This window comes from Carassius auratus, unplaced genomic scaffold, assembly GCF_003368295.1.
Source record: "Carassius auratus strain Wakin unplaced genomic scaffold, ASM336829v1 scaf_tig00008769, whole genome shotgun sequence".
Classification (NCBI taxonomy): Eukaryota; Metazoa; Chordata; class Actinopteri; order Cypriniformes; family Cyprinidae; genus Carassius; species Carassius auratus.
In genome coordinates this window covers 58,928-79,460 of record NW_020523975.1, presented here as the reverse complement: position 1 = coordinate 79,460, position 20,533 = coordinate 58,928, and the positions used below count along the sequence as shown (strand labels likewise).

At 35.9% G+C, this 20,533-nt stretch overlaps 2 long non-coding RNA genes across 2 annotated transcripts; both read right to left on the bottom strand.

Annotated features, from left to right (window-relative positions):
* Positions 1 to 7,544: 7,544 nt before the first annotated feature.
* Positions 7,545 to 8,930, bottom strand: LOC113072303 (uncharacterized). The gene is made up of 3 exons (XR_003280276.1): positions 8,809 to 8,930; positions 8,404 to 8,461; positions 7,545 to 7,580 (listed from the first exon to the last, which is right to left on the bottom strand). It is a non-coding gene; the product is annotated as an uncharacterized LOC113072303 (long non-coding RNA).
* Positions 8,931 to 12,253: 3,323 nt separating this feature from the next.
* Positions 12,254 to 16,503, bottom strand: LOC113072302 (uncharacterized). The gene is made up of 5 exons (XR_003280275.1): positions 16,471 to 16,503; positions 16,309 to 16,372; positions 15,944 to 16,013; positions 13,928 to 14,031; positions 12,254 to 12,919 (listed from the first exon to the last, which is right to left on the bottom strand). It is a non-coding gene; the product is annotated as an uncharacterized LOC113072302 (long non-coding RNA).
* Between the last annotated feature and the right edge of the window lie 4,030 nt (positions 16,504 to 20,533).

Here is a 20,533-nt window from a genome sequence, read left to right as displayed (position 1 = left end):
TCTCTGTTTATTTTACCAAAAACTTGGACTAGGACATGAACTTGCATTTGAGGAATAAAATAAATAAATAATTAAAACTGTGAGGACAGACAATGACCTTATTCCATGTCTGACAGTATCTTTTGTTACTGATCTTTGTTGTTACAGAATATTTTTCAAAGTGACTGGTATGCACTGCAAGAGAACATAGTGATGAAAGAGATGTTCAGAGATATTGATGGAGTAATCTACTTCGATATCTGGCAGATGACTTCCTGTCACTATCTCACTGAAAATGTTCACCCGGGACCTGTTATCATTGCTAATGCAATCAGCGTGTTTCTCTCATATGTCTGTCCTGTCTAAACAATAACTGCTTTTTCCTCTACAACATGCTTTAAAAAAATGTTGACCGTCTCAAACTAAATAACTGCTGCCCAGAATTTTTTTTTGTATTAACTTAATTATAAATGTAATAACACTAATTGTTGCATGAATATACCATTTTGTGAATAAAGTGTTTTGTATATTGCAATAATCCGTACAGTGAACGCCTTTTAAGTAGGGGTGCTCCGATCACGATCGGCCGATCGTTATGCGCATCTCGTCAGTAAAGCCGGTTCTCTAATCAGCTGTTAATTCCATCAGGTGCGTGATTTCACTAGGGATGTTCCGGTACTAGTACCGGTACCAAACGGTACCCGGGCTAATTAAATTTGGAAGTGATCATCCTTATCCCCTTGGAGCGGGGACTTTGGAGTGAGTAGTGCATGTGCGTGCCATTAACTAGTCGTTAGGAATGAACTTTGCAAAAGGAGCGACAAAATGTCCTCATTATCTTCAGCTGGGATGTTCCCGTGACAGCAGATTCACTGATGGACATCGACATAAAAACAATATACATTTAATGTTTTAAAAAGTTTTAAATATATTCGTTTTTATATATTATATACACTGTAAAACCCGACATATAACTTAACTCAAACCGTTGGAGTAAACAGATTGCCTTGATTTAAACCATGTAAGTTTTAAGACTTTGCATTCAAGTAATTAAGTGATTAACTAAGTGCTGATTGAGAATTAGTGATGAACAGCTGCTGTTAACAAACAGAATCACTGAAGAAAAGAGAAACACAAGAACTACTACAACTGACTTCAGACACAGCCTTAGATGAAATCAACTGAAATAAAATACATGAAATCTCTCAAGATCTGATTAAACAACCCCACAAACAGCATCAGCAGCTCCACTTATTAATAACCAGACTGACTTTATTTCTGTCAGACGTCTACAGAAGATCTTATTGAGAATTAACTAAGGTTTAGATGTTGATTTATTGTTTCATTTGAAGTAACCATGTTAGAGATCAGTGTTTGCTTTAGTTGAGCTCTTGACCCTTGATTTCTGTCTTTGTCTTTTCTCTGGCTGTTATAACCGTGTGTTTCTAAAACAACTTTATAAAAGTAAAACAGCGACATCTGCTGACGGACACATGCTGCGCTGTCACAGGAACATCCCAGCTGAAGATAATGAGGACATTTTGTCGCTCCTTTAGCAAAGTGCTTTCCTAACGACTACTTAATGGCACGCACATGCCCCACTCACTCCAAAGTCCTCACTTCAAGGGGATAGGGATGATCACTTCCATTTGGAATTTGTCCAGACTAGTACCGGAACATCCCTAGATTTCACATAGTTACTACACAGAGCCGTTGTTAATAGAGAAGATGCGCAAATCCACTTCATTTTCAGGGTTTTTTGGCGCATCTTCTCTATTAACAACGGCTCTGTGTAGTAACAGCGGCTCTATGTGAAATCACGCACCTGATGGAATTAACAGCTGATTAGAGAACCGGCTTTACTGACGAGATGCGCATTAACGATCGGCCGATCGTGATCGGAGCACCCCTACTTTTAAGTTAACAAAATATTTTTTCAGCTTATCCCAAACACGGTTTTGTGCAGAATAAATATGATCTTTTCTATAAAGTAGATTGCAAATGTTATAATTGCTGTGATACAGTGTTCAATTTAATGAAATTCTGAAGCAGACTTTCCATTTCAGAGACCAGGGCCCATATTTATCAAGCCTCTGGGAATTACTCTCAAGAATTCTGCTAAAATTTGACTGAAGTGTAAAATAAAAATTCTTGGCTCAAAGCTGTCCTTAAAAGTGAGTTATCGAGCATCTCATTGGTTATTTAAGCAAAGTATAGGACTGAATCTTAAGTGTCAGTCTTAAGAGTTGATTTTAGACTGAAGAAATGTATTTTGTTCTTTTGAAATTTAAATATTCTTTGCTCATTGCAACTGATAAAAATATAACAATTTGATTATTGTTCATTGTCAAGTATTTCAAGACTCTTCCTCTCCTGAAAGTCGTCTCTGTCTCCTCAGCACCATCATGAGCCCCTTCCTAACCACTTGCGAGACCTCCCAAACTGTCTTAAATAACTGGGAGAGTAACTCTGTCCTCTCCTCCAGCAGCATGGGGTCTGCTCTGACTGGCATGGTTCAATGCTCTTGGCAGGAGAGGTCTTTTCACTCAAGTTATGGGGGCAGATTGAACATGGTGACCATTTGGAGGATCCAAACTCTTAAATAAGCACTTCAGCTCTCGCACAATCTCTAAAAAGCAGTTATTCACTATAAACTAGAGTTCCAGCAGTCATTTCTGTTCTAATCCCTTTAAAGGGTTTACATCTAAGGGTTGAAGGTTGTAGGGCACCAAACAACTGCTTCTTGAAGTGCCCTTCTGTGTCATCATCCTGTGCCCATTTGGAGGCACCGTCATCATGGAAAGAATCAGCGCAAAGCATCATGGGGGCCAAAGTGTCCATCATTTGTACCCTTCAAAATCCTTCATCCCGAAAGGCCCTTTGAAGTGGCAAGTTTTAAGGCTTTCGATTTGTAACAACCCTTCAATATGGCAGGCATGATTGTTTTCACTCTGAATACCCTTCTGAGGGTGATATATCCTGTTTTGAACTCAGCAATATTCTATGCAAAGCAAAGGCATTTGGTGTAAAGAGCTTTAGATTCTGAGTGATCTAAGTAAACTGCTTACAGTGATGCAGGGAACCTGACAAGGAGGCCGGGTTCTATAGAGAATTGTGAAGCAGGAAACATAAATGTTGACTTTGGTGATCTCATCATTCAAGGGCTACAAGTGGAAGAAAGCAGAAAAGCCCAAAAAAACAAGTGAAAGTGGAGAAGTGTCGCCGAACAAAGAAGAAACCTGGAACATCAACACCATATGGACTTCAAATTGAGAACTGTGATAAAATTGATGCAGACACAGGAAACTTTGAATAAAAGAATAATGAAGTTGATGAAAGAGATGGCTGACTATACTAGGATCAGTCTTGAGCTGCAAACTTTAACAGATGATTTAGAGTCATTGCAACTTATGACTCCAGCTAAAAGAAGATAAAAGTTTTAAATGTATGTTTTTGCTCACACCTAACCCTTAGCTATATGTGATATTTTTGTGATAAGAAGATGTTATATGCTATGCTGTGCAGAAGATGGAAAAAGGAAGGTAATGCATTTGGTTGCAAAATGGAACATCTACCCAGCTATGCTGTTTTGCTATACCAACATGTAGGTGTGACCTGCGTGGTTAACACAGGTCAGGCCAAATAGCTATGCTTGTGAAAAGCTATAAATGATTTTGTATTGATGTGTGGTTGACCAACCCCTGCTATTTTTTTTTACAACTTGAACTTGTGATACTCTGTTTAAACGGTGATAAAGATCATGTACTATGTGTGTGTGTAGGGATATATGTGATTACCAAATATTGAGTAATGCAAGGGGGATCATATGTAAATTGCATGCAAGGGCTATAAAAGGTCCCGGAGTGTTGAGTTCAGGGCTGTACTGTCACAGTGTCTGGTTTGTGTATCCCTGGGTGTCCATTAGGGGTCTCAGTTCACCATATCATCACCCCACTTCAGTACTCATTTCACACAAGCCTTTATCTGGATTCATCACTGTTCATTGCACATAGCTGTTCCCACTCACATTGTTTGCACCTGTTTATATATACCCTGTTTGTTCTGTCTTTGGTAAGGAGTCCTTGGTCAATGTCACCCGGTATTTTCGTGTTTCCTGGTTTTTGTATTGTTTCTTGTTTTGGACTGCTTATATTATATTTATACTGTTGTATAAATAATAACAGTGTTATTATTAACCAATCATTATTGCCTCATTGTTTTTGTATATAATGCATTTTAAGTCATTTTAAAGGCTATGGCTTAGGTCTGTTTTTATAGTGTGATGTTGTGTTTGGAATATCGTATTGACAACCAATTAATGAGACTTAAATCCATACTGACAATTACGTAATGAGACTGATTGGGGAACAAGGAACACCAGGGTGTGATCTGTGTATCCAGAGACTGGGGTGAGAAGGATTAAAAAGAGGGTAGGAGAGAATGAAGGCGGGCTGGCGGTTGATCTATATACAAGCCGAAATAGGACAGCGGTACTCAGACATTTTAGGGACGGAGAGTTAGGAGTGCCATCGTGCTGTGTCTTCTTAAACTGCTGGATGGTCAGAGCACGCTAGCGTATGAACCAATCCCGTTCTGATCAGACTGATTGCTGTTTCTGCCGATGAGACATAATGACAGCAGGTGGGGGTCCGCTAGCCAATGGCACCGCCCAGGGGTGCTTCAAAAAAATATGAAACCCTGCCCTCCTGGGTTTCCCCAGTAACAGCTGTAAACATTGTAAAAACAGCTGTAAAAATAACAAAAAAGAGGGACCATTTTAATCCTTTCAGTTATTTATTTTTCTTTAATATGGGTTCTATTATGTTGTTCAGATTTAGATTGTATTTGTTTTGTAATGTTGTTGTTTCTATACATTCAAAAGTTGTTTAATAGTATTCCTTTTTCATAACAAATCAATGAATTTTTAAATAAATTGTGAGAAATTGTGAGTATGATTTCATTTATTAATTTAATTAGAATTGTTTTCGCACCTATCATAGTCAAAACATTATTTTTTTTTAAAGAGCTGTTTGTGAGGCAAAAGAGCCGGCTCTTTTCAGTGAGCTGAGTCAAACGAGCCGGCTCACGAAAAAGAGCCGAAATGCCCATCACTAGTTGTTACGGGAAAGGATGGAGCAGATTGGTTAGTTCTTGTCACATGACCTGCAGTGCGCTTGTGGCTCTCTGAAAATTTGAGATGTTTTTAACTTGATGCGGTGCATATGGAAGGCCATGAGGGTCAAATACACGTGAATTTTAACGCGTCAACAACACGTTAAATACGTGTATTTCACACGTAAACAACACATATTTAACGCGTTAAATACTTGTTGTTTACGCGTGAAAAATCAACACGTATTTAATGTGTATTTCACGTGTTAAATACACGTTAAATACACGTGAAGTACGCGTTAAAAATCAGTTTGAATGGGTCAATGTCATTGGCTGCTGAGGACTTGGGTCAAACCACTTCTGTGAGCTTAGAGGGGTTTACCATTCATAGACAGGCAACCACATTTAACATGCTATAGATCAGCTTATTCAGCCTTATTATTTTGTCCTTTTTTTTTGTATAGCCTATAGAAAAATATATTCAAATTGCAGTTTTATGATTTTTTTTTTTTTTAATAAATATTAATTAAAATGTTGTGGTGATAGTATAAAGTTTATAAAAGTTACAGTATTTTGTAATGAAACAGGAGTTTTTGTTTAGCTCTTGACTCGGTGAAGTATACTATTTAAATACTGTTGCTTTCTGAGTGCCATACACAAAAATACCAACTCATAACTCCACGATTATAGCAAGAAGAGTCAAAAGTTACAGTCTGATTCTACTGTGAGGATCCAAAGGGCTGTAGTATTTTATTTTGTCCAGCAGGTGTCATGGGGTAACACTTTTTGTGTCTTTAGGTTAAGTGCTGTGATGCAGGTGTGGAAAATTGATTGTGATTAACCATGCTGCTTATAAGATGCTGGCTTTCTTACCCTCTGGAGGGAAGGAGATTGGGGCTTGGTCTCTGCTGGTCTTGCTGTTTGGTGGTCAGGCGGATTTTCTCACGCTTTCCATTCCAAGGCTTGATGTTGTGTTTTTGTATCTTTATATTTTTATTGTTTTACCTAAATGTAGTTATGTTTGTTTTCTGATTAAAATACATATTTGTGCAAATTTGATTGTGTTGTATGGACTCTCCATTCATGTTGCTACTCCTTGATCCAAGGGGTTGTAACACTATGTTCTGTCAAATGTTTAATAGAGCTCTCCAACTGATTCATGGGTCTAGGTATTATTTACATATGAAAGGTCGTAATGGATTGTTTTGATTTTGAACTCATTTCAATCTTGAATCTTGAAAATGATATGCTATTTTTCACAATCAGAGCATGTTTCATGAAGTTATAAAGGTAAAACCATGAGAATATTGCAGCATGTGCGCATTTGGAGGTTTTTTATTTTTTTAATAATTCGATGAAGAATATCTTCAAATCTAAATGACAGATTATTGTATAATTGGGCTCATTTTAATCAAGTGAATTTTAAATTTTCCATGAGCTATGCATGTTTCGTGAAGTTATGAATGGAAACGTAACCTATGTTTTTGTCTCAATTGAATGGTTTCATGTGTGTGATAATAAATTACGATGAATTTGAGCTCCTTTTAATCTGGAGAATTTTCTGAAGAAAAAAAATGACTTATGATTTTGCAAGATCTATGAATGTTTCATGAAGTTATTAATAAAAGCGCAAAGTGAAACTAAAGTTATTTGTTGTGCTGTGCCTGTTGGGTTTTATATGTTATAGCAATGTGAGCAATATATTTGGATCTCATCCATGGATTACAGTATATCTGGGCTCATTTTAATTGGGATAATTTTCTGAAAATAATGATCTATGCATGATTCTTGAAGCTATGAATGAAAACGAAACGTGAAGTATCAAGCTGTTTTTCTTTGCAGCCTCAGTGCGCCAGTCTGCTTTCATGTGTCACAGCTCTATGAACGAAATCTTTCGATCTGATCAAAGGATCTATGCATGTTTGGTGAAGTTAAGAGGTAAAGCGTTTTTTTTTTTTATACTAAGATACATTACCTAATTTTTGTCTATGTGCTATAGCTTTATGAAATATATATTAAGATCTAAATGATGTTTTATGGTGAGTTTCGACTTTTTAATCTGCAAATAGTGACGTGTCTTTTTTATGATATAGCCTATGCTTTTTTCATGAAGTTATGAGTGGAAAGCCTACATGACAGCTACCATAGATTTTTGGCTTTTTTACCCCCTCGAGCCGGGCTTCGATTGTTCAGATGTGGGCCGAGCCTCCAGTCTGTTTAGACTTCTTCTTACTTTTATATTTTAGACAACAACGCGAGACCGTGATGCCACGACTGTAAAGAGTGGCTCGACGTGTTTGGTGTCCTGCAGCAGCACTGCTGAACAGTTCTGCATTCAAATAATAGGCTTAAGAAGAAGATATTTTAATTCTTTACTAATAAACTAGTGTTTTCTGAATCTGTGTCACAAGAATGAAGTTGCAATCCCGACTCGTCATCTCCTCATTAGACGTACTCTGTGGAGGCAGCAGTGGAGGGTGACACAAGATCTAATAAATCAAAGAAAGCATAGTAATATATTACTCACAATGGTAGACATTACATTACACAAGGATAGAGCATATTAACAATTACTGGATGTGCTTTGTTGAATTACGCTATGAATCAACATGAGTATCAAAGATGAATCCAAAATCAAACACTAAGAATGTGCCTGATGGTTAAAAAAACAGCTTAGAACATTGGATGCCAATGGTCTGTTTAAAGACAAGCAAAAGGGGAGACAATATTGCATAAATCTGTATTGATAGAGATGTGCTAAATAACTTTTAACTAAATAACTTAAGTCTTTAAAGTAGCTTAAGAGATTAATAACTATAGTCTTTAAAGAAAACATAACAATATTTACAAATCAACTCATTATGAACGTGTTACATTTAAATTGATAGAACAGGATCATAAATTTAATGTCTTTAGACACTGACTCAGACTTGCTGCACAATAAGGTTTAATTGATCTAAAACTAGATAAAACCAACGACACACTCTGTACTGTGGCTCTGGAAGGAGCCTTTGGGTTGTATGTTGGAGCCGCTGACACGAGCAGAAGAAGGAAAAGTAGGAAACCTTACTGATTATGAGTGAGATTGTAAACATCTGTATGGATCAAAAATGTATGCAATTTACAGTAGTCATTGTTCACTAAAATGAGCACGGCCAATCATAAATGCAGGATACTACATTGTATTTTAGAAGAACATCCCTTCTCATGTCTTTAAGACACCAATGACTCAGACTTGCTGCAGAATGTAGCTTTAATTTGATATACACCAAAATATTTAGAAATTGTCTGACAGTTAAAATACGTACTTACAATGCTAAATGATGCTGGGCGAGTGGCTCTGAAAAGAGCCTTGGGGTGTATGTAGGAGCTGTTGACACAAAGGAAGAAAAATAGGAAACCTGAGTGAATATGAATGAGATATTGCAAATGTCTACATATGAATATGTATTATTTTCATTAATTATTATTGACTAAACGGTATATTATGAACATGCTAAATCAGAAATGCAGAATGATATTGTATTGTTTCAAATACTACTACTTTTGACAACACTAGTCATAAATGCAGGGTGCTAGACTGTCCTTTAGAAAAACAACCTCTTTAATTTGTTTATTAAAAGACACTGATGGCTCTGGTTTGCTGCACAATATAACTTTAATTGATCTATACCCAAATAATTAAAAGTGTCTGACAGTCAGTAGAAACATACTTACAAAGCCAAGGATGCTGGGCGATGTGGCTCTGAAAAGAGCCTATGGGTTGTATGTTGGTGTCACTAACACACAAGCAGAAGAAAGAAAAGTAAGAAACCTTACTGATTATGAGTGAGATATTGAAAACATACTTATGAATTATTTATGGGTCTGTATTGATGAACAGAGTAGTAAAATAATATTTTTTTAGAGTATTACTATGAAAACTGGCAGATCAAAGATCTTTTTTTTTTTTTTTTTTTAAGAACTATTCCTTTAATGTATTTTAAGACATTACTAACATGCTGCCTGATGTTGATTTAACTGATCTAAACTCAAATACTGATTGGGATCTGATAGTCAGTCAAAGTATATCCTTACAAAGCCAAAGATGCTCTTGGTGATGTGGCTCTTAAAAGAGCCTTTGGGGTGTGTATAGCTGCTGTAGACACAAACAAAGGAGAGAAAAGAAAAAAGAGTAATGAATATGAGTGAAATGTGTCTGTACAAATGAAAATGTTTTTAGTTTCATCAGTGACTATTAGTAAATTTCTATTTTATGATGAAACTGTCAAATCAGAGATGCAGGTTTACTGCTATTTTCACTTACAACAATCAGACGGCAATCGACACTGGAAAAGAGAGAAGTGAATAATTATTTTATAAATTCTCAAAGTTAATAAAGGCTCTGAATGTGTATATAATCATCTGATAACACAAGATGAGATGAATGCAAAGCAATGTATTCGAGATACATTTGTTACAGCCTACTAACAAATAAGTCACAGTAAAATGCATTTTCATTCTCGAGAATAATATTATTATGATTATGATTATTATGTTCCATTTTAATTGTTGTTGTTACAAAATGAGGGATGCCCGAGTTCATAAAGGTGTAAAGGCTTATGAGTCTCTTATGTTTCTCGGTGCACGCGCAGGCTCAGTGTGTGAGAGGGCGGGAGCTCACGCGCTCGCAGTCAAACCTGTGACAATGCACTAACTTACTTAACATACAAATATGAGTAATAACAATAGTATTAAGAATAATTGTATAATTGGTCTCTTTAAGTAATGTAAACATTTTGTAATGTTAACATTTATTTTGGAACTGTGGCGATCCGCCACACTCTAGTTATGAATCGGAAACACTGCAGATAACTATGAAACAAAAGAGCGTCTATCAAACGGAGCGGATTGGCTCCATTAGCCATGACGTCACACAGATGTAACGGCATTTAACGGTCTTTACGGTTCCGATGAGCGGACTGTAGATATAAAAAGACGGAAAATCGTTCTCCGTGTCAGATGTGATCCATTTACCGAAAAAGACAGCCCAATTTTTATTACAATTTAATGGGTTTCATGAGTGAAACGCCTGCTATTTATTTTAGTAACGTTAGTTATAATCCTCAGAAAAAAACGAACTGTTCCCTCAAACTGTTTATTATAATTACTTATTATAATTAAATATTACTTTCTTTCTTCGTAGTTTTAAATGTCATTTACTTTTATTGTCGGCCCATAATTTAAAAAAAGTAATTTAACCAAACTGATTAAGTAAAAAGTAATTTACCTCAGGAAAACGCACTGCTGGGGATGTCACTCAAAGGGGAGTCAGGCTGTGCGCGCGGTGGGCGAAGACCCCGCCCAGATAGCAATTACATTTGGCCCGGATCCGTTTTAAGCCCCTTGCCTCCGTTTCTATCTTAGAGACGTTTTCTGATTGTGAACCAGATCCGTGCCAGATAGAGGTTTCAGATTAAACATTCTAACTGTCATCTGTTCAGTATTTATATCATTTTACAGATCTGGCCCAGATCACTTTTCCCATAGGTAACCGAAAGACATTAGCTGTGTCTGATACTGATTTGGTCCAGATCTGCAATATGAATCTGAGCCGATACTGTTTTCACATAGGCTACACTGGTGTGGCCCGAATCTGTGAAACATATCTGAGCCGAATGCATTTAAAAAAGGGTTAAAAACTGCTCTGGCCCATATCTGCAAAACGGATTTGAGCCAACACTGTTTTGACCATAGACTGTCAGAGACTAACGTTACCTGATGTGGACCACATCCGAAATACTTATCTCAAACTGTGTGAAGAACTCCGTGGAATAAACATTTTCAAGCTGTCTGCATTATTTTTTTAATTTTTTTTTTTTTTTATCTAGAGCATGAGATAAATGCATTGTCTTTAAGCTGAGCAATATTATCAGTGTTTAAAAACTACACAGCAACATTTTGTGATGCTATAAGGTCCGTTACAGCACAGGTCCGTTTGAGCTCCGTTTTAGGTCTGTTTTGCGACAGCGCCAAAAGTGCCAAGTGAACGTTGGGTCTCGCTTGACTGTCGTCTTGCAGATACGGTCCACATCCGTACTACGGACTTCAGTCAGAAGCGCCAAAAAATAATAAAAAATATCATCAAACCAAGCTGTCAACGGAGATTTATCTGACCAGCTACCTCACGTAAGTTTTATGTGTCTATGTGTTTATTATGTACATCTATTTTTATGCGTTTATTCTAATTTACTGTCTATTACTTAAACGTGCAAGTGAAATGCTGTTTGCTTGGTAGATAGCAGTTACAGGCTGTTATTTGCGCACCAGTCTGTGTTATGTTAAAGCCGCATCTGCTATAGCGCTATAGTGTAGCACAGAATAGACCAATTATAGGATAACCGAATCAACTTTTTAATATCATAGCATATATTTGCGCTAATGTGCTGAAGTCTTAGCGATGTCCAGACGAGTAAAAAACTTTTTGCGCATTTTAATATGCTATAGTGCACACCTACCCACCCAGCAAAAACTCGTTGAAAAGACGTCGAAAAGACGTCATTGGCAGTCGTCTAAACAACGTTAAAATTTAGTTGAAAAGTGAAAGGTGAAACGACGTCTTTTTCATGTCGTCAAAAAGACGTCTATAAATAGACGTCCAAATTACGTTTAAATGTGGTTGAAAAGTGAAAGGTGAAACGACGTCTTTTTCAGGTAGTCAAAAAGACGTCTATAAATAGACGTCCAAATTACGTTTAAATGTGGTTGAAAAGTGAAATGTGAAAAGACGTCTTTTCCAGACCTAATTACAACCATGAATTATTTATCATATTCCTAATTAGTGAAAATAAGACAATTCAAAGTATATTGACACATTTATTGACACATTACATCTTTCATGTAAAATTTTGATCACATCTTAAGCTTCCTTTGATTAAACAGACCGTAAAAACAGCAGTATTGTGAAATATAACAGAAATAATTGTTTTCTATGTGGATGCATTGTAGAATGTAATTTATGCCTGTAAACTGAAATTTTTAACACAATTACTCCAGTCTTCAGTGTTACATGATCTTCAGAAATCATTATAATATACTGATTTGCTGCTCAAGAAACATTTCTGATTATTATCAATGTTTTTGTGGAAACCATTACATTTGTCAGTATTTTTTTAATAGACCTTGCAAAAGAGTAGTATTTATTTAGATTTTTTTTTTATCAATTTAAAAGTCTTTACTATAAACTTATCAAATTAATCCATCTTTCTGTATTAATATAATTTTTCAAGACAATAAACTATGACCAATTATAACTTTAGAACAACCAAAATGTAAATTCTGTCATTAATTACTTACCCTCATGTTGCCCCAAACCATGTTGCAGAACACAAATTAAGATATGTTTTTAACAGATTCCTTGTGTACGCAAAACAACAACAACAGCAAAAATTATCTATTCAGAAATTATGAATCCCCAATGGATTTTCACAAAAGCACCAAAAGCGCCAGCTCTCATGCCAATGCAACACTGATGCATCATGGTGCATGTGTGAATGCGTTATTTTATATTTAAAAGAATTCTCAGATTTCATTAAAAAGTTCTGCATTTATGTTTCAAAGTTGACCAAAAGTCTGGCTTGGAACAATATGAAGATAAGTGAGGGAAATCTTTGGTTTAAAAAACACAGTAGGTAAATGGGGTTCCCACAGGGACACCAGTAGATCTCTGCCTGATCTCTGATCTGCTGCTTCTTCTTCTGCTCCTTCCTCCATTCCAATTCTGGATTAATGAGCCACGGCAGATGTTTCCACTTTGAATGCTTTATCCTCACTATTTTTTCTCCAGCATCTAAAGTGAGAAAGAAAACAGTAACTAAAATGTAAATTAATAATAGAAAAACAATGGTTGTCCAAAATGTACAAATTAAAGTGTACTCGTTCTTCATGAAGGATTATTAACTAATCAGTATGTCAGGGGTTGTCAACTCTGGCCCTTAAGGTGAGACTTGGGTTTCTGCAGAGTAAAAGTGGATGTTTATGACTTAGTGTGTGTATTCAAACTGCTGGGTGTTTCTAAATCATGCAATCAAAATGATCCCCCTTACCTAACCCCCACCCATAAACCTACCGTCACTTCGTCAGCCAATCAGTTATCATGGTCTAAAAACACCCTGATCTGGTAACTCCCATTACTTTCCTGCAGAGACCTATGCTTGGCTTAAGGTCCACTGTCATGCAGAGTTTACGTCTCAATCAGCTTCACAGTTTTCCAAGTTGTGAATATATTGTGTACATAAATGTAGGTACTGGTAAGCACTGTGGCTCACTATACACTGGTGGCTATTTCTGTCCTCATTGTACAACATCACTACTGACATTAATGCACAACAATAAAACTGATATCTTTCTTTTAATGCTATTTACAGCACATTATGATAATGTGCAAGATTTAATTAATAAATTAATTGGAAATGTTTACTAGATTAGACATTACCTGTCTAGTGATATGTTTATGCTGAAATATATTATTGGTTTGTGTTTTAAAGTCTATTACATGTAATCTTATAGTGAATTACCAGTGCACCGTAAAAAGAAAATTGTGATTGAGGCAACCTTTCACCACTGACTACTGAGCAACAGACCTGAGTGATTCACACCCAGAGTTTACATCCACACCTGATCACACTCACCTGTTTGTGACTTATAGTTAGTAAGACTGAGGACCTTGATTAATGTGTTCATGTGCGCTGCACTAGGTTGGTGTAAAACTCTGCATGTAAGTGGACCTTGAGAGACAATGTTGATATCTCCAGCAATATGTTCTGAACATGCACTATAAAGAGACAGAATGACTTACACATCTGGTGTCCAGTCCTGGGCTGGAGGACCAGCGTTCTGCAGAGTTTCTGCTGATCCTTGATCAGCTGCTCAGGTCTGCTTAACTGGGGTCGGAGCTAAACTCTGAAAAAAGAGAAGACTACCAATATTATAATGTTAAAAAGTTAAACAAGGTTAAATAATTTGATCCATAAATATGCATAACATCTGAAAATGCACAAAGATGACAAGAAAGAACTTTCAACACACTGAAAAATAAGAAGCAATATTAAGTCACACATGCATTTTCTTTTCCTATTATTCCTCAAAGTTACAATTACCTTGTGGTTTATCAATTATTTTCAGTCTCTGAAATAGAAAAGATCTATCAATGATGAACTATTATTTACCCCATTAGTGGTGAGCATAAAATATTTATTTTAAATACATTTTTAAATAATATTTTCTATTTCTCTTCCATCTTTATTTGACCCTCTAATTTTAACACTCACTATTCTAATTATATTCTTAAAAAAAATAAAATAAAATCTAACTACCTTTCTAATCTTTTTGTATTATATTTTCTTTTCATTTACTATGCAATTGTGTGTGTGTGTGTATGTGTAAAGACTAGGGCTGCACGATTCTGGATAAATTGAGAATCACGATTTTTTGATCTCATATAGAGATCACGATTCTCCTACGATTCTTTATTATTATTATTACTATTAACATTATCATTATCACAAGTATATAAATTAATTATTTTATTTTGCAAGGATTCTTTAAATTGATCAAGTGTGACAAAGACATTTATAACAAAATATTTCTATTACACACAATTATTGTTCTTCTGAACTTTCTATCAAAGAAACCTGAAAAAAATCTACTCATCTGTTTTCAACATAATAATAATAATAATAATGTTTTTTTTTGAACGGCAAAACAGCATATTAGAATGATTTCTGAAGATCATGTGACACTGAAGACTGGAGTAATGATGCTGAAAATACAGCTGCACACCACAGATATAAATTACATTTTAAAATACATTCAAGTGAAAGCAGTTATTTTAAATGGTAAATATTTCAAAACTTTACTGTTTTTGCTGTACTTTGGATGAGATAAATATAGTTTGGTGAGCAGAAGAGACTTTAAAAAAACATTACACATCTTATGGTTCAAAAACTTTTGACTGGTAGTGTATATATAATATATTTAAAACCCCAGTTTTTTTAATATTAGAATGATGAAAAAGTTGTTTAGATCACTGATTCAACGACTCACTCATAAACCTACTACACTTGTTTCATTTCTGGATGAATCAGCGTTTTTGAACGATTCTCTTGAATGAAAAATTTATTCATTGACAAATAAATTAAGACACTTGTCGCCACCTATTGGTGAAACAATGCAATCGACACAAACGTTATTTAAAGCGCAGTACTTTCAAAAGGGGATTTGTTATATTTTGATCGCTGCCATATAGACATCAATGTTTATATTTAAACTATAAACTTTATCCCAGTATTTTTGTGATAATATAAATGACTGTAAGACAGATATAATACTGTGTAGTTGAAAAGACTGTTTGTGAAGATGTTTCTTAACCAAACATGGTAAGAGCTCTCTCTGTGTCAGCGGCAGTGCGCGCACGGATTTGAATGATCCGGTAAGACTTTGTCAAAGGTTTAACAGACTCGGGGAATCGTTGTCTTTTAGAAATGAGATTGAGAGGGTGTCTGAATCGAGATCGCGATCTTTTAACGATTAATCGTGCAGCTCTAGTAAAGACCTCTAACTAGCTTGCTCTATTCTTTTATTTTTTATTCTACCTGTTTTTTTTTAAATTTATTATATTAGTTAAAATCCCATGCTACGTGTACTGTGTTAACCTAACTGAGACTTGTTATAGCACTTATATATCATTGCTCTTTTTGTTGTTTTTGATTGCTTCCACTGTCTTTATCTGTAAGTCGCTTTGGATAAAAGCGTCTGCTAAATGAATAAATGTAAATGTAAATACATGATAAATCTGACCCTTAAACTTATTTACTAGTTATGTTTCATAATGTCTAAAAATGTTCTTCAGCTGGATACACGCACGGCCATCAGCATGGAAGAATCTAGAACATATAAATTATAAATAAACTATAGCAGAGGTGAAATGCAGAAAAGAAAATTAATTTACAGATTATACAAAAAAATTAAAAGAATAATAACAGAATTTAAAGTTTTAGGTTTACTAACCGAGTAATACTCTTACAGTGTGGATATCAAAATAACTAACAGGCAAACAAACACACACACACACACAAACATATTATGAAAATATTATATAAACACATACATGTATAAAATAAATTACAGATTCATGCTGATGTAGGCGAAATATATTGTGAAAAATGCATATAAAGTTACCTCTTGTAGTTAGCATTACAGTTGAGATGCTAACGGACTTTTTCAGAAGACACTGACCATTTCTCTGAAAGTACATTCTCAACGAAAGCGTGTCATTTACATTAAATAAAGTTTCAGGGACACTTTTATGTAATATTTGTGTAATTTAGGGATTAAACTTACCTGAAATTAGTGAAAACAACCATGAGAGACAGCATCCGTTCAGCTGCTTGACGGTTGAGCTGCGCCCCGTTTCCATGGTGACTTCCTCAGCTGCAGTTCAGCGCGTGACCATCAAGTGTTTTCAAAATATATTTCAATATATTTAACAGTGCTTCAGACATGATGTCTAATATATTTCTTCACTAGTTTATGTTAATGGCTTTGTGGTGCGAAATAAAAGTTTTTTTTCTTCTAAATTTGGACTAAAGCCCATCTACATTTGTTTTTGGGCTAAATTTGGATAAAAATAAATAAAATAAAATAAAAAGACGTTAAATGTTGCTTTTTGGTCTTAATTTGGACCAAATCCGACGGACCAAACGAAGACCAGTTTTTAACGTCGCTTTTTGGGCTTAATTTGGACCAAATCCGACGGACCAAATGAAGACCAGTTTTTAACGTCGCTTTTTGGGCTTAATTTGGACCAAATCCGACGGACCAAATGAAGACCAATTTTCAACGTCGCTTTTTGGTCTAAAAGATGGCCATGACGGGCCGACTTGATTTAGACCAGTAAACGACGTCCAAATGACGTCTGGTGCTGGGTGGGTAGCCTAAGTGTCGGTTACGTTCAATAAAAAAAAACACACATGGCTTGTTTCACAAGTCCAAATTTCATTTTTGAACTTGTTTGAAATGGATTGAATCATTATTTAAAATAATCTTGGAGATTTCTGAATTGCCTAAATCATAAATGCAGCCGGTTGAAGCCTGCAGCGATGTTTTTCTTTTGTTATGGTAGTATATATATATATATACTTTTTTTTTGAGAATGTTGCACTACTGTTGCTGTTATTCTGCACGAAACTTCATGCCAATAAATAAGAAATATTGCTGACTTGTGCGTTTCCAGCGCTCTCTTTACGTTCGTCCGTTATTCGATGTTGAAAAAGGAAACGTGCTTTTTTTTTAGACACGGAAAATCGATTCAATAAACACTTATGTCTTAAAAATCGAAAATGATTTTTTCACAAAATTGACAGCCCTAGTAGTAGGGAGATGAGTGAATTAGCCTACTTTTACTCGCTAAGAAGTACGAGGATAGACGACATACAAAAGAGGATGACAATCGATCCTTCCCACACAGATTTCCATTGATTCAATTCTTCCAGTTTTGACGTCTTCGTAAAACAGCGTACACCAACAATAATGCCTTCTGTTTATTCTTCTTATTCTTTTTATTACTAGGCCTAATTGGGGCTACGTCTTAACCTCAATGGTTACATAGTTCATTTGTCTTATTCAGTTTTACATGACCAGTTTTTCTTATTATTAGGCTATTATTTTATTACAGTTCCATCAACTAATGCACAAATCGTTATAGAAGTAGGCCGAGAAGGATTTTTTGAGCAAATGCAATATACGTCCATGGCCGCGGGAAGTGGGGGTGCTGGGGGTGCTGCAGCACCCCCTAGTGACGAGAGGGAGATAAAAAAAATGTAGGCCTATTAAAATATTTTGCACAATTTATAAATTCCTTATGAATATTTTAGAAAATGATTTTGACACACGTAGGCTATTACATATATTTTGGGTTTTAATTTCATATTTTGAGGCCTAATCAACACAGGTTCGGAAGTTACGTTGTCAACGTCAGGCAGGCAGGTTTGGTCGCCGAGTAACGAGGTTTCCCGCTCGTTCCATGCAGAATACATCCATCTTTATATAATACAGCGCACCTCGACATTTGGACACCTGTAACCAGGGCACCCCGCCTGCATGTAGCTCAGGTAAGAGCATGGTGCTGCCGCGCTTGTAACATTTATTTTTTTGGCAACAAGTGTGGGATCAGCTTTGACTAGCCAAGCAATTATAAGTAGTACACTATAGTATTTTTGTAAGGTGGCGGGGATGGAGATGGAGAGTATTATTTCGTTCGTGTGTTCTTTGCGTAATCGTTGTGGAGAACTGCTAAATAACGTTTAAATAGTCGGAGATTATTTCCTTGTGGTTTGTGTAAAAAGGTTGGAGATGGAGACAGAAAGCTTTACACTGTGCGTGTGTTCTTTGCGTAATGGATGTGGAGAACTGTTCAATAAACAAATTGCTTAAATAGTCAGAGATTATTTCCTTGTGGTATGCGTAAAAAGATTTTGGAATTAATAGAGTTGCGTGTGACATAAACGTGCAGTGACTCAAGCCAGCTGACCAAATCGATTGCATTGTTTTAGCGTTATTGTGAAGTTTGATTAATATTATATTTTGTTGTAATATTATTTGTTGTATCTAAATAAGTTGCATGTATGTATAGGCTATCTGAAATTGTAATGAAAGTAATTATTTCGTTTTCCTTCGATTATTAAACTATTATTTCTGATTCTGCTTCTGCTTCAGATTAATAGCGCATTGCGCATATCTGAGAACTGATGTCTGTGTGTTTCAGACCCTGGCTGGCTGTGCACTGAAGTGTATATGACAATAAAGTAGTCAATCTCAATGTATTTATTTTTAAAATGTATTTTAAATAGGCCTATAGGCTCATAGGTTTTTTGTATATAGAAAAAAAATAAATAAAAAAATATTCACAGCACCCCCTGTTCAAAATTACTTCCCGCGGCCCTGTATACGTCTGCCTGTTTTGTCGTCATGTAGGACCAGCACTGATCCAAATGTCTCATTAAACCTAATCAGTAATGCTGTTTTCCAGGTGCTGAAGCTGAAATATGGAGGCATGCTAGGTGGTTTGCCCTTTCGGCGGACAGGAGAGGAGGGCGCGTGGAGAGACTGGCGCATCAGCAGCAGGAGCAACAGCTGCCACAGCACCTATAGTGAATTTGTTTAAGTGCATGTTTTTTTTTTTTCTTCCACGTTGTGTTTATAGCCTGTGCGTTTTTTTTTATCCATTAATTATGTGTATGTTGTTGACTGTGTTTTGTGTTAATTGTTGACTTTGTTCATGACTTTGTTGTTCGTTTTTTATAATTAAAATATGAATTCGTGGTCATTAATTCTGTGTTTGTTAACTTTGTTCACGTTGTTTTTAGTATGAAAAAATGCCGAAAATAAGGCAAAAGGTCAATCCAGTGGTGATTTAAGCGGATTCGTAACACATCCGGCACAGCTCCGGTAGGCGGAATCGTTTCACGCACCCGTTACGTATCTGTAACGGGATGATCAGGCGGTGCTGGATCGGCGCTGGATCGGCGCTGGCACATATCTGCAACAACCCCTAAAAACAGACCAGAAACGGCTTCGGCCCGATGTGCGTTTGGACTCAGTAACGAGTCTGTTAGGCGGATGCGTGCCAGACCCGGCTCTATCGTTTTGCGGTTGCGGCCCTGTTCCGTTACAGCGTCCAGTGGCTATCTGGGCGGTTTATATAAGCCAGCTGCCCGGTTTCGCGGGCTTGGCACGCGAGTAAGAATTTAAGCATTGAGAGAAAAGTTTATTTATTTAAATTTTTTAAATATTGTATGTAAAATTATATAATGACACACTGCGTTAACTTGGCATTAAAAGTAGAAAAAACATAGAGTTTTCAAATAGTGTGGTGTTTGTGGTTTCCTACTATAGTCAAGGGAATGGTGTTACCAAAAATATAAGTTAAATCGTTTTTTTTTCTTTCCCTCCCAGTTTGAGAGTTCCACCAGAGCCTGACTACGGATAGCCTTCCCACTATTAAGTCCTATTGTACCGAATTTTGGTTGCAGTACCACCAGAGTTCCACTGGGGGCGATCGCCATGAGTGCAAAATGAATTGGAGTCTATGGGGCTAGACGGCAAATTAAGAAAGTTATTCATTAAGCCTTGTAAAATATAGAGAATATTATTCATAATAATAATATTTATTGCTTGTTTCTGCTATGAAAGGAACATTTTCTAGAATATTTCTTAAAGAAGGCATTAGAGATAATTCTTAAAAAAATAAATAAATAACTAGCATATCTTGCATCTCTGATTTACAAGATTCATCATAGCATGCTAATAAATAAATTAAAATTTGCATCCTGCATCTCTGATTTGCCAGATTCATCATAACATGCTAACAAATTAATAAAAAGACACTCTCAATATATAGCTCTTA